The 14,855-nt window shown below is 41.5% G+C and overlaps 2 pseudogenes; one reads left to right on the top strand and one right to left on the bottom strand.

Moving 5' to 3' along the window:
- Positions 1-1,072: 1,072 nt before the first annotated feature.
- Positions 1,073-1,931, bottom strand: LOC101135603 (prohibitin 1-like; annotated as a pseudogene).
- A 1,892-nt stretch (positions 1,932-3,823) lies between these two features.
- Positions 3,824-5,590, top strand: LOC101135961 (ERO1-like protein alpha; annotated as a pseudogene).
- Positions 5,591-14,855: the final 9,265 nt, after the last annotated feature.

Genomic DNA, 14,855 nt, shown 5'->3' with positions numbered 1-14,855 from the left:
AAAACTGTTGATGATATAGGTATATCTAGATAACAAAAGCAAATCAATGAATAAACTACACAAACAAAAAGATGAATCTATATGGTAGCAGAATATAAAAGCTATATACAGAAGTCAACAGGCTTCATACGTAAGATACAAGGATGAACCAATTAGAAAATAATATGGAATCAAGAGCCAATTGGTAATAGTGACCACAATTACAAAACTCCTAGGTATAAAGGTAAAAGAAATATGTAAAGCCTATGAGGAAAACTATTAATATAATAGCTTCAGAGACATAAAATAGACCCGAAAAAAATGAAAGACATTCTAAATGAGTTTGTAAATTTAACATTATTGCAATAAAAAAGCCAAGGATTTTTTTTGTTTCACTTTGTTTTTTAGTTATACAAATTGATTCTTAAGTTCATATGGAAGAAATACACAAGAATATCCAAGAAAGTCCTGAAAAGAAGAGCAATGAGGAAGGGCCAGTCTTATCGGACATTTAAGATATTGCAAAACCTTCATAATCAAACTAGTATAAAATTGGTGCATATAGACAGACACACTAATGGAACATAGTAGAAAGTCTAGGCATCAATCCAAGTACATATAAAAATTTAATGTGTGTTAGACATTATAAAACAATGTGAAAAATGGACTTTAAAAATATATGCTGTTGAGACAACTGGGTACCATGTGGAAGAAGGTAACATTGGATCCATAGCTTATACTGCACATCCAAGAAAAACTCCACGTGGCTTGGTTAGCTAAACATGACTACATGGAAACTCTACAAGTCTAGAAGAAGGCATGTGTAGATTTCTGTGTAAACTACCCATGCATCCCTGGGAATAGCGGGCAAAGCATTCCTATGTCTCAAAACCCAGAATCGATAAAAGACTAGTCAATTCTATTACATATATATGTATATATATATGTTATTTTACCTTTATTTCCTTCACTTTAAGCCAATCATGAAATTTCACAGTGATTTTTGGGGTGGAGGGGGTGGGCGGTGGTGTTAAGAATCATCGGGGCTATGGCTCAATTGGCCCGCGGAGGTGCAGGCAGAGTGGGCAGGCCCTCACTGGAGCAGCCAGAGGAGCACGGTCTGCCCCGCCAGCAGGTAGATCATGCTCTGAGAGCGTGAGAGCTGTTACGCGATGTCCTCCGCAGCTTCCAGCTTGGGCAGCTCAGGCCGTCTCCTGCGGTGGCCAGTGAGTTGGCAATCAATCAGCTCGGCTGCCTTGGAGTCGCCCGCAGCAGAGATGATGGCTGCCTTTTTCTGCTGCTCAGCCGTTTCCACCACAGATCTGGCCCTCTCTGCTTCCTGCTGAGCCACCTGTTTGGCTTATAACGCTTCTGTGAATTCCTTCCCGAAGGTCAGATGTGTCAAGGACACGTCGTCCAGGATGAGCCCAAAGGTGGCTGCTTGCTCCGTAAGGTCGTTGTTCACCTGCCTGGAGACCAACTCTCTCTGGGTGATTACTTCTCCAGCATCGAAGCTAGCCACCACTGACTTGAGGACCTTGGTCGTGATGGACGTCAGCACACGCTCGTCATAGTCGTCTCCGATGCTGAAGATGCGAGGAAGCTGGCTAACGATGGGCCGGAAGATGATGCGCAGTGTGATGTTGACATTCTGTAAATCTTTGCTACCAGTGATGACTGGTACATTACGAGGTGGAGAATGGCAGTCAAAGATAATTGGTTTCTGTACCCATGGGATGAGAAAGTGAGTCTCTTCCCCCACCACAATGTCCTGTACTCCACGGAATCGGTCAAAGATGACAGCTCTGCCGCCCAGCATACACATTATATAAGGCGGAGTTCACCACGCCTCCTGCAACAGCTAAGGCCGGGCCAAACTTGCCGATGGACTCAAACACTTTGGCTGCCATGTTTTCTTCTGCTGGACCCTCTCACACCTGCTTCCACTCTGATCTACACATGAATTCCCCAGCCACCCAATTCTATTATATATAGTTTTTTAAAAAATGTGTGGCCCAAATACCATAAGCAAAGCCAAAGACAAATGAGTCACTGGACAAAACAATCGCAATTTTTACAATAGAATAAAAACTAATCTCCCTAATTTACAGGAGCTCTGAGAAATAAAAAGACACAGATCCAGTAGAAAAATGAGCACAAGACATGAACAGATAGAAACAATTCATGCAAGTGGCCCTTAAAATAGTAAAACATGTACAACTCACTGAAAAAAGAAAGGCAAATTACATTACATTGAAACAGCATTTCTTATTGTGTTGGCAAAAATTCAAAAGTTTGAGAGTACACTTTGTTGCTAAAACTCTAGGGAAAAGAGACACAGTGATATGCTACTGGTAGAAGTATAGAGTGATACAGTCCTTAAGGAAGGGAATTTAGTACAATCTAGCAAAATTACAAATGGATTAATTTGTCCTTTAACCCAGCAATGATATTTTTGGGGACTCTACACTAAAAGTACTTCTGTACAAATTTGAAATAATATATACACGGCCTGGTGCGGTGGCTCACCCTTGTAATCCCAGCACTTCGGGAGGCCAAGGCGGGTGGATCACGAGGTCAGGAGATCGAGACCACGGTGAAACCCCATCTCTACTAAAAATACAAAAAATTAGCTGGGCGTGGTGGCAGGCGCCTTTAAGTCCCAGCTACTCGGAGAGGCCGAGGCAGGAGAATGGCGTGAACCCGGGAGGAGGAGCTTGCAGTGAGCCGAGATCGCGCCACTGCACTCCAGCCTGGGTGACAGAGCGAGACTCCATCTCAAAAAAAAAAAAAAAAAAAAGAAATAATATATACACAAGGCTAGTATTCATTGTGGTATTTTGAATGACAAAAGTCTAGAAACTCCCCAAATATCCATCAATAGGGGAGCAGTTGAGTGGTTAAATAAACTGTAGTATATAGTGGAGTACTATGAACCCATAAACATGAGGAATATCTGTATGTGTTGCTCTAGAATGATAGCCACAATATTTTATGAGAAGCTACTTTCGTGCAAAATGAAGCATTGGAAAGATAAAAGCAATAAAAGACTAGTAAATATAAAAGTAATAAAAATGGTTATCTACACAAGAGTAGGGAAGGAAAATGGATGGAAATGGGAGAGGCCAGCATGATGGCTCACGCCTGTAATCACAGCACTTTGGGAGGCTGAGGTGGGTGGATCACCTGAAGCCAGGAGTTCAAGACCAGCCTGGCCAACATGATGAAATCCCATTTTTACTAAAAATACAAAATTAGCCGAACATGTTGTTGCATGCCTGTAATCCCAGCTACTTGGGAGGCTGAGGCAGGAGAATCACTTGAACCTGGGAGGCAGAGGTTGCAGTGAGCTGAGATCACACCACTGCACTCTAGCCTGGGCAACAAAGTGAGACTCTGTCACAGAAAAAAAAAAAAGAAAGAAAGAAATGGAAGGGAGATACGGCTGAGTATACCTTTTTATGTAGTTTCGACTTTAGAATCATGTAATCATTTAATATATTCAAAAATTAAGTTAAACCTAAAAGAGAAAAAAGAACAATCCCTAAAATTGAAACAAGTGAAATAAATAAAGCTAAGTGTTTATGAGGTTGGTAACATAACCAAAAAGAAAGATTTATTTCAAATGACTTTTAAACACAAGACTTTGTCTTTCCCTAGTGAAATATATTCTAGGAACAAAACAAACTACAAAGAACTCTTAAGCTTCATTCTGTAATTTTATTGTTACTTCTAATAGTGGTATTATAAAACTATTTTATGTATTTTATAAGATAAAGCAAGTTTAGTGTAAGAAGCAATAAAAATGTGAAATCAAATAAGTTAAACATCTAGTGTTTAAATAAAATCTGCCAGCTACAAGTGTTCTGAAGATGCCAGTAATCTCACTGAAGACTATGGACAAGCTGAACAACTTGGATCTGTGGATGAATCTCTGAGCGGGAAAACACAAAAGACTGTTCTTCAGTGGACCAAGCAAGATGACTCCTCAGACAACGTCTGTGAAGCTGATGTCATACGGCACCCTGATGCTGAATATATAGATCGTACCTTAATCCTGAGAATTACAGGTGCCAGATGCTTGGAAGATACGGGATATCATGATCTATGAGGAAGACTTTCAAATTACAGACAAAAGACCTTTAAATATTTTGGCACTTCTATCAAGGGAAGTGTGAGCAGAACATTTTTCACAGTTGGACAAAAGGACTCTGCATATAAAAAGAGCATTCTACAGACTTATATCTGGACTACATGTGAGCAAGAATGTGCATTTGAGTGCAAGATAGCATTTATAAGGTACTTGGCCTGGCGCAGTGTTTCACGCCGGTAATCCCAGCACTTTGGGAGGCCAAGGCAAGCAGGTAACCTGAGGTCAGGAGTTCGAGACCAGCCTGGCCAACATGGTGAAACCCCATCTCTACTAAAAATACAAATAATTAACCGGGCATGGCGTGCCTGCAGTCCCACCTACTCAGAGGCTAAGGCAGGAAAGTCACATGAACCTGGGTGGCAGAGGCTGCAGTGAGCTGAGATCATGCCACTGCACTCCAGCCTGGGCAACAGAATGAGACTCCATCTCAAAAACAAAACAAAACAAAACAAAACAAAAACCCAACAACAAAAACATCAACATACTTATTTGGAAAAGAAATGGGGACACACATCACAGAATTCCATCAGAGGTTTGATGGCATTTTGACTGAAGGGGAAGCCCCAAGAAGGCTCAAGAACTTGTATTTTCTCTGCTTAATAAAATTAAGGCCTTAATCTAAAATGCAACCACTCTCTAAGCATCCAGATTTTCAACTATTCATTGGAAATTAAGTTCAAGATTCAGAAAACAAAAAGTTGCCTCTGGAAATATTTTAGGAAGTCAAATCATTTCTTTTGTATTTTGATGGAATTCTTTTTTTTTCTTTTTTTTTATCTTTTTTTCTTTTTTCTTTCTTTCTTTTTTCTTTTTTTTTTTTTTTTGAGACGAAGTCTCGCTCTGTCACCCAGGCTGGAGTGCAGTGGCGCGATCTTGGCTCACTGCATGCTCTGCCTGCCGGGTTCACGCCATTCTCCTGCCTCAGCCTCCCGAGTACCTGGGACTACAGGCCCCTGCCACCACGCCCGGCTAATTTTTTTTTATTTTTTAGTACAGACGGGGTTTCACCATGTTAGCTAGGATGGTCTCGATCTCCTGACCTTGTGATCTGCCCGCCTCAGCCTCCCAAAGTGCTGGGATTACAGGTGTGAGCCACCGCACCCGGCCAATGGAATTCTTATTTAAATTTTTTTGGCTTGAGATGGAAGAAACAGCAAAGTAACTAAAGACAGATTTTAGGCTGCATTATAGAAGCGTTTCAAAAAATAGGGATTGTGTTGGTTGGTTTAAATGTCAACTGTGGGGAAAGCTTCAGGCTCAGGATTTGGCACTGCTCTCAAGATCTTGTTTTCAGAGAAATTGATAGCAAATGTGCCAGAAAGTGGGCCCGGTTAGGAATCCCATCTAACCAGACAAAAAATAGTATTGCTTAATGCATTTGGAAGAATTTCCACAAGTGTGAAAGGATTGTAAAACATCAGGAACTTGTTGCAAATTATTAATTTAAATATGATTTGAAATATGCCTGTTTCTAGACAATGAAGGCCAGGATTATCAAATTTTTAAATAAATAACATTTGAAGTATTCACAGAAAATTTATAGCAAATTATAGACTATGGAAGACAAGAATCAGGGAACTTGAAGACATAGAAGCTATTCAAAATGAAGCACAGAGAGAAAAGAAAAGATTGAAAAAGAAAGGACCAATGCAAAAGTGCTCTGTGTGGTATATCAAATATTTTAACATAATGCAATTGACATTTCAGAAGAGCCATGGGCTAAGAATGTATATTTAAAAATATGGCCAGGCGTGGTGGCTCATGCCTGTAATCCCAGCAGTTTGGGAGGCCGACGTAGGTGGATCACCTGAGGTCAGGAGTTCGAGACCATCCTGGCCAACCTGGTGAAACCCTGTCTCTACTAAAAATACAAAAATTAGCCAGGCATGGTGGTGGGTGCCTGTAATCCCAGCTACTTGGGAGGCTGAGGCAGGAGAATGACTTGAACCTGGGAGGCGGAGGTTGCAGTGAGCTGAGATGGCGCCACTGCACTCCAACCTGGGTGACAAGACCAAAACTCCGTCTCCAAAAAAAATGAAAGTATATTTTTAAATAATGGCTAAGGCTGGGCACGGTGGCTCATGCCTGTAACCCCAGCACTTTGGGAGGCTGAGACGGGTGGATCATTTGAGGTCAGGAGTTGGAGACCGGCCTGGCCAACATGATGAAACCCAGTCTCTACTAAAAATACAAAAATTAGCCTGCCATGGTTGTGGGTGCCTGTAACCTTAGCTACTCGGGAGGCTGAGACAGGAGAATCGCTTGAACCTGGAGGTGGAGATTGCAGTGAGCCAAGATTGTGCCACTGCACTCCAGCCAGGGAGAGAGAGTGAGGCTTCATCTCAAAAAAAAAAAAAAATAATAATAATAATAATAATGAAAGCTAACATTTTTCCAAATTTGAAAGCTCAATAAAATCCAGGCAGAATAAACAAAGAAAACCATTCCCATGCACATCATAACCAAGTTGCTACAAACCAAGGATAAAGACAAAAATTCTAAAAGCAGCCAGATGAAAAAGATACATAGGCCAGGCGCAGTTGCTCATGCCTGTAATCCCAGCACTTTGGGAGGCCGAGGCAGGCAGATCACCTGAGGTCGGGAGTTTGAGACCAGCCTGACCCACATGGAGAAACCCCATCTCTACTAAAAATATAAAATTAGCTGGGCATGGTGGCGCATGCCTATAATTCCAGCTACTCAGGAGACTGAGGCAGCAGAATCGCTTGAACTCAGGAGGCAGAGGTTGCGATGAGCCGAGATCGTGCCATTGCACACCAGCCTGGGCAACAAGAGCGAAACTCCGTCTCAAAAAAAAAAAAAAAGAAAGAAAAAGACACATTATATATACAGCAGGGATTGGTAAACTGTGACCCCTGGGTCAAATCTAGATCACTTCTTATTTCTGCAAAAAAAAGTTTTAGTGGAACACAGCCATACACACTCATTTATGTATTTGCTATGGCTGTTTCTGTGTTACAGTGGCAGAGTTGGTAGTTGCAACAGAGACCGTATGGCTTCCAAAGCCTAAAAGATTTACTATATGGACGTTTATGAAAGGTTTGCCATCCCTGATGTAGAGGAATAAAAAAAAAATGCCAACAGATTTCTTATAAAAGCTATGTAAAGTGAAAGACAAGATTGAGCCAGAATTTTTTCTACCTCGCAAAAATGTCTTTCAAAAATAAAGGTGAAATAAAGACTTTTTACACCAACAAAGGTGAAATGTTAAACGAAGTTCTTCAGGCAAAAGAAAAATAATAACAAAAATTTGATTAATATAAAAAGATAGAGTATGAAAAGTAATAAATATAAGTAAAATAGTTAAAACATTTTCTATTTATTTATTTAAAACAGAGTCTTGCTCTGTCACCCAGGCTGGCGTACAATGGTGCGATCACGGCTCACTGCAGCCTCGACCTCCCAGGCTCAAACAATCCTACTCCCTCAGCCTCCTTGGTAGCTGGCACTACAAGTGCGTGCCACCATGCCCGGCTAATTTTTGTATTTATGGGGTTTCACCATGTTGTCCAGGCTGGTCTTGAACTCCTGGGCTCCAGTGATCCTCCCACCTTGGCCTTCCAAAGTGCTGGGATTGTAGATGTAAGCCACTGCACCCAACCTCTCACTTTTTAATCTCTTGAAAAAAAATAAATGACTATTTAAAGTAGAAATAATAAAAATCCGGTTGGGTGTTAGCATACGTAGAAGCAATATGTATGACAAAAACAATAAAAAACGTAAGGGAGAAACTGAAAGTAAATTGTTATAAGATTTTTACACTATCTAAAAGTAGACTATGATATGTTACAGGTGTATATTGTAAATCCTAGAGCTGCACTGTCCAATCTGCTAGCCTCTAGTCACAGGTAGCAGAGGAACAGTCTTCCAGGCAGGAGATTGCAAGGGCCTGAGTATGGCATTGCTTGGGGAAATAGGGAGAAGAAAATGGATTAGAGAAGCATCTGAGGGTATTAAGAGACTGTGGTAATCTTCCTATTGTGAAAAACATGCAATCATTTCAGGATTCATTCAACTTTTGGTTTGGAGTTAAAATGTGGGAGGTAGAATTGCTGAAATAGCACAGAGCTGGTCTCAGGGATATGTAAATCTGTTTTTTCCCAAGCTAAACTCAGACAAGTAAGACTGTCTTCTGGTTTTCAAGGCTTCCTGGAGAGGAAATACAGGCTCGTTCCTCTCTCACACATCCATCACTCTCAAGTTCTTTAAGAAATCTAACCTAAATGCTTTATCCTGCATCTTGACCTCACAGTGGAAGTAGGAATAATGCTAGTTTGTCTCAGAGTTACAAATCCTTTGAGAAGTTCTTTCTAGCTTTTCCTTCTCTCACATTTGTTGACTATTTGCTTTCTTCCATTAGGTCTTAGGTCTCAAATTACAGCAGTAAGTTTCAAATTACATCATCTCCATCTCTTAGAATCTTTCTCCACAATCTCTCCTTTCTAGGAAGAGACTCTCCCCTAACACACTAGTTTAAGTCCACAAGTATGAAGCAGAGAAGCTTATGTCCCACAGACCTCCCTGCAGTTTAAACTCAGTGATTTCAGTGTGAATATTGTGAAATTGTGAGCAGTTTATCATTTAATATACCTGGAGGTGTCTTGGATGATACTCATTGTTCTAATGAGCAGCAAAACTACTAATGCCTTTGGTAAGAGGGAATTGGTTTTTAATAGTATAAGAAGCAGCTGGAAGCCCATGTGTGATATGGCGATGGATGAACTGGGATGAATGAGAGATTGGATATGTGACTCAGGATCATCCTCTGAGGAGAATCTATCCCAGTTTAACTCATTTGATCCAGGCAATTACCAGTAAACCTGACATACTGTTCCCTTCTGCGTCTTAGAGACCCAGGCAACACTGTGGAGAATAACAAGACCTTACTAAAAATGTCTCACTTAGGTTGTTTAGAGACTAACCTCAATTTCTGGAATAGTATTTTTCTGATCCATGTTTGCTGTTTGGTTTTAATTTAGTTTTACTATGCTGGGAAAGCTGATCTTTACGTATTTTTTGTTATATATTTGATCAATATGGGGAGTTTTTGTCTGGTTTGGTTTTAGAACAGAAGCAAGGAAAGGAGGCAGCAAGGGACAAGAAGGACTCAATTTTATTACAGTAAAATATGTAACTCGGTGATAACACTACCCTAAATCACCATAGTCTACCAGTTTAGGAACACAAAGAGAAGACATACACAAGCTTTAAAGCATAGTAATCTCTATGTTCATAATGTCCCTTTCTCAGTTAGCTACTAATCTTACAACCAGAAACAGGGTACTTTTTCTGAGGCTGTCTCCACCAGAATAAGAATATAAATCAGGAGTTCTCCTTACCATGCAGTATGACGATACAGGCTTGATATCATCCCATTCCCAGGTAATGCTGAGGGGAGCAGAGAGCGTGCATTTCTTTGACCCCGAGTTCTGACAAAACTTGGCCCTGGTATCTTTGAGACTTCGATGGGGATAGTGGTGGAATATCCCAAGGGAGGTTAGAGGGGTGGTGACAGCTGTCATTTCAAAGCTGCAAGCACTTTTCTATTTTGTAAGAAATAGAGACTTCCATTTGTCTCTGAAGTAAGTATTCCTTTGTTCAAGAAAGGCCACCAACAGGGCCAGTTAATAGTGTGACCATAAGCCCAAGATTACCAAAGTAGATGGTTGAAACTGAAAAAGCTAAAATGTTCTCGAAGAAAAGGCAGAGTTGGAGCTTTGCAGACTACATGTCCTTAAGGGAGTTGTTTCTTTTTCTAGGTATGGATTTAGACTTCATTCATTCATCTATTCAACACATATTTATTGAGCATCTGCCATGTGCCAGGCACTATTCTAGGTGCTACAGATAAGGCAGTGAAGAAAACAAACCCCCTGCTCTAATGGATCTTACACCCTAGTTGGGAGTAAAAGATAAATAAATAAGACATAAAATAAATAAACAAAAATACAGGATAACAGATATTGATAACTGGTGTGGAGAAGAATAAAGCAAAGCAAAAGGATTAGAGTTCCAGCATGAAAGTGATCCTGGTGCTTTAAAACAAACAAAAGAGCAGGCATTGTGCCTATGAACTGTGAACGAGTGGTCAACCGTAGAAGATGGAGCTATTTTCATGCAAGACTTCTTAAAATAGGGGCCTCGGGGTTCTAGGTGGAAAAGTTGGGGGAAAGGGTCCTTCTCCTCACTTTTGCCTAAGATCCAGCACTTCTACAGTACTTTGAAGACATGGATTACATTTTGGGGCCCCTGTCCATGGTATCATCACAAATACTAGTATAGTCAGTATAGTCTCCATTTGTGTTTGGGCAATGGAAACAGAATGCACCCTCACAGTGGCTGCTAAACTGTAACTGATAGTGCCTCGCTGGCCCTTGAGAATGTGGTAGAAATAACTTTTGACACTATTTGGGGGGGCCTCTGAGAGGGATGGACTTAGTATAACTAAATGTATTAGTAACAGGGAGACCTACAAAGTTTTGTAGAATTGCGTAGGATAGAATAGCACAGACTTCCTCAAGATATGACAGGCAAGGAAGGGCCTGGAAGTTTGCATAAGTCAGCTATGAGGGACATTAAATTCCTAAAAATACCTTTAAAAGAAGGGAAGTTTATGGCACACATATCATAGTCCCTATCCTACCATAGATATTTGGACATGATTTCCTTCAAATTGGACTGATACTCTGGGAGAGGCAATTGGTCAAACAAAATTGCCTCCATTGAACTAGAAATTGGTTTTTCAGGTGGTGCAGCACTATCAGTGCCTGACTTGGGGCCAAACCAGGCTGTTGCAAAAATGGCAACTTTCTGGGGGCAAAATAATTTATGGAAAAGATGGAAGGTGCTTGAGGCCATGCACCAGGGGTCATTGGTGGTTCTGGAGTTCTGAATGTTTCTGTGTCCATGGCCAGCTACCTAGAGACTTGGGTTGGAACTGGTGACATCACAGTGACACTGAATACATGTTTGAATATGCACTGAGAGGGGGAAAAGGCTCTGCAAGTGTTGATCTAAGAGAAGCTGCTGCAGGGGGCAGTGCAGAAAGGGGAGATGGGATGACACTGGCAAAACAGGTTTAATTGGAATGGGGGGTTATTGTCAGTGGAGATTCATATTGCATGAGAAGTTGGAAGGTCACCTAGAATTCTTGCTCTGAGTTAAATTAATATGGAAGAGAAATAAGAGGTTAGGGGTAGCCTTAAAGACTCTTAAAAATAATTTGATGTCACAGAGCAAGCAACTGGAAGTGTAGTTCAGGCCTTACGTGAGGTGTGGGTAGGTGGCTCACCACACGGCCATGTCTACGACACTAAATAATCTTGAGGGTGTGGACAGTTGGATCCCCTCTCCAGTTAGAGGCTCATAAGGGCCGAGGGTCTCTGCAAACCACCATGTCCATTTCTCTGTGCAAACGTCGGGGAGATGAACAAAGCAGATTGGCTGTAATGCCAGCTAAACCACTCTCTGGTGCTGAGAAAAACTAGTCTATGTGACAGGCAAAACCCACAACAATGCGAATATTCTCAGCCTCTCCATCTTTTTCATCCTCTGAGAAGACCCCTGTAATTGATAGCTGGGATTCCCAGTACTTATGCAGATTGGGGGAATGAGGAACAGAATCAAAAGAGCTAAAATAAGCTTGGCCTGATTTACGTGAGGACAGGAAGCTTCTTGGAGGAGAGAAAAAGAATACATCCAAGAAGTGAAGACAGCCAGGGAGTGAGAAAGCAAGGGCCAGGCTTGAGAGAAAGTGTGGGAGTGTTTGGGGAGAGAGAGACCAGCAGCAACAGCTATGCCATAATGTGTGGAACAAATAGAGAAGGAAGGAAGACAAGTTTCAGATGTTTCGCTGTGCACTAAGAATGTAAACCCCTTTAGAGTTTGCCCAGAGACTGTAATAAAAATCTAAATTTCTTTTTAATTCTTTTGGCTATTGGATATGTTTGAGTGTGATATCAAGCTGTGATGGGCCACAAAACAGCTCAGCTTCATAAAAGTTATATTTGGGGGATACTGTCTGGGATTTGGCGCCTAAGGTACAGCAGTCAGCTATATCTTGTTTTAAATCATTGCTCTAGACCTGAGTCTAGCCAGCATCATCAGATTTATAGTGCAAAAAATACACCAGCTATAGAAAATAGAAACTGGAGATACACGAGACACCAGACAGAGGAAAATGGCAGAGCCTCTTCCAAATCCCAATTTTAGTGAGAATATGAGGTTTGAAACTAGGTGTACCTGATGGAAACCTATATGTAGATAGCATGAGGGTCTCTCCCTATCACAGATTGATAAGAGTGGGATGAAGGAAGAGAATAGCTAAGGGGATTCCCAGAGGATAATAGAAAAGCAGGAAGCAGAAGCTGTGCGGGGGTTATATTCTCTTATTATGTGGCAGTTCCTCTGAATATTCTAGTAGGATGGCTGGGGTATACATCTGGCCACCTTTTGCTTGGAAATGGACCCATGCAACTAACTATAGGGCATTGGGATCCAGAGGGCCCAGGCCTGTAACCCAGCTAGCCGACTGAGGCTCTGCCTCTGTTCTCCTTATTTTCCTGAGACTAGACTTTTCTACCTTGTCTCATTTTCACACAGAGTTCCTGAAATGATCTGGTTTTCTATCAGATGCACCAATGTCTCCTTCCTATATTTTCTTTTTCTTTTCTTTTCTCTTTTCTTTTCTTTTCCTTCCCCTTCCCCTTCCCTTTCCCTTTCTTTCTTTCTCTTTCTTTCTTTCCTTCTTTCTTTCCTTTCTTCTTTCTTTCTTTTCTTTCTTTCTTCTTTATTTCTCTTTCTTTCTTTCTTTCTTTCTTTCTTTTCTCTCTCTCTCTCTCTCTCTCTCTCTCTCTCTCTTTCTTTCTTTCGACTAAGTCTTGCTCTGTCACCCAGGCTGGAGTGCAGTGGCACAATCTTGGCTCACTGCAACCTCTGCCTCCTGGGTTTGAGCGACTGTCCTGCCTCAGCCTCTGGAGTAGCTGGGATTACAGGTGCCCACCACCATGCCCAGCTAATTTTTGTGTTTTTAGTACAGACAGGGCTTCACTATGTTGACCAGGCTGGTCTCAAACTACTGATCTTAAGTGATCCGCCCACCTCAGCCTCCCACAGTGCTGGGATTACAGGCATGAGCCACCGCACCCAGCCACCTTCCTATATTTTCAAATCCTGCTACTGGTCCACTCCCCCAGTTCCCACCTACCCTTGGCTCTCAAATGTTTGACCTGGAACTTGACTGGACCAGCCAAACTGCTTGATCTCTGCACATGTTTCCCATGGCCTTTTGTGCTTCTCCAATAATTTCCCCTCCCTGTGGGCTCAGATCCCTTGTACTCTCAGTGGACTTCATGGCCAGCACCTCTGGACAGCATGATGTAATCTTATGCTGAAAGCCTTCACATCCTCAAGATAGTGGCAAAAGGCCTTGTATGATGACATACCATAGCTCCTCCTGTATGGGGGCTATGCTTAGTGTAAGCTTATGGGATTTCAACAATGAGAGGTCCCCCACTGGGACAGAGTCACTCTTTGTAGGTAGAAGGTAGGGATATACCTGAAGGGTGAATTGGCAAGATGAAATCTTCCATGTGAAGTGCTTGTCAAGAGATGTAAAGTAACAGACCTAGACAGAAAGTCTGAAAGCCATGCCAGTCTTTTCTGGCTATAGCAGAGCTCTCCTCGGAAGGATGAAAGCAGGGTTGGACCTATAAGCCCTGAGAACATGCTTGCTGTAGTATAATCAGAAACTTATGCTGTGTAAGCTCAGCTGTTTTCATGTGTTCTGTTTCCATTTCTAGGTTTCCTATAGTTTTTAATAAAGTATCTTTGTAAACACCAGCCCACTTCAGCTGTGCTTATGGAAACCAAGGAAAAGCATTTCTGTCTTCTCTTGAGCCAGAGTTTCAGGAGTAATCTAAGGTGTAATTACCACGTGTGGGGTACAGAGCAGAGGTAGGAGTCCTAACCAAGGTGAGAGTGCTGGTAATCTGTAGAATGAGGGAAGAAATGAGCAAGCAAATAGAATTAAATCATTAGTTTCAGAAAATACAATACTGTGTTTTTAAAATTTGTTCATATATTTGTTTTGGGAAATCAAATTTCTAATGGCTGCATAATACTTTATGTATCAGCAATTTTGCCTTAGTTTATTTAAACATTCTGCTGCTGGTCATTTAGGATAGTCCCCACTTGTTTCTATTTTAAAAGCAGTAAGATTGGTATAGGCCAAGCAGTCCTCTAGTGTCAAAAAAGTTTCCCTGGGCCAGCCTCACTCTTCATCACCAAGCACATAACCAGGGAAACCCAAAGGTAACACATTTGCTGTCACTGAACCGCCAGTCTACAAAACACTCACCTTTACCTAGTTCTTCTCTATCTTGAAATGATATAGTTTGTTTCTCTTTCCCAGATTTATTCTTATGAACTTCATTTTTGGCTTCTGATCACTTGGCTTCCCTAATTTCCTAGGGTCATGATTAATTATTGTGCTCTGCCCAGGTGCTGATTCCTTCTCAATCTGGAATCATCTACATATATTAAAGACAATTTTTCTTCTTCCTCCACCCTTCCTGCTCCACCCCTTAAATAGGGAAAGGGCTTGTCACAAAGGTTGGGGATACTCAGTGTATGTCTGAACTTGGGCACTGAAAGAGAGAGCGGGAATTATTCTAACACGCAGTCCCCCCATCCATACCCTCCA

The sequence above is a fragment of the Gorilla gorilla genome, chromosome 10 (genome assembly GCF_029281585.2).
Source record: "Gorilla gorilla gorilla isolate KB3781 chromosome 10, NHGRI_mGorGor1-v2.1_pri, whole genome shotgun sequence".
NCBI classification, from domain to species: Eukaryota; Metazoa; Chordata; class Mammalia; order Primates; family Hominidae; genus Gorilla; species Gorilla gorilla.
The sequence above is the reverse complement of the archived record's forward strand: the minus strand, read 5'-3'. Positions and strand labels throughout refer to the sequence as shown.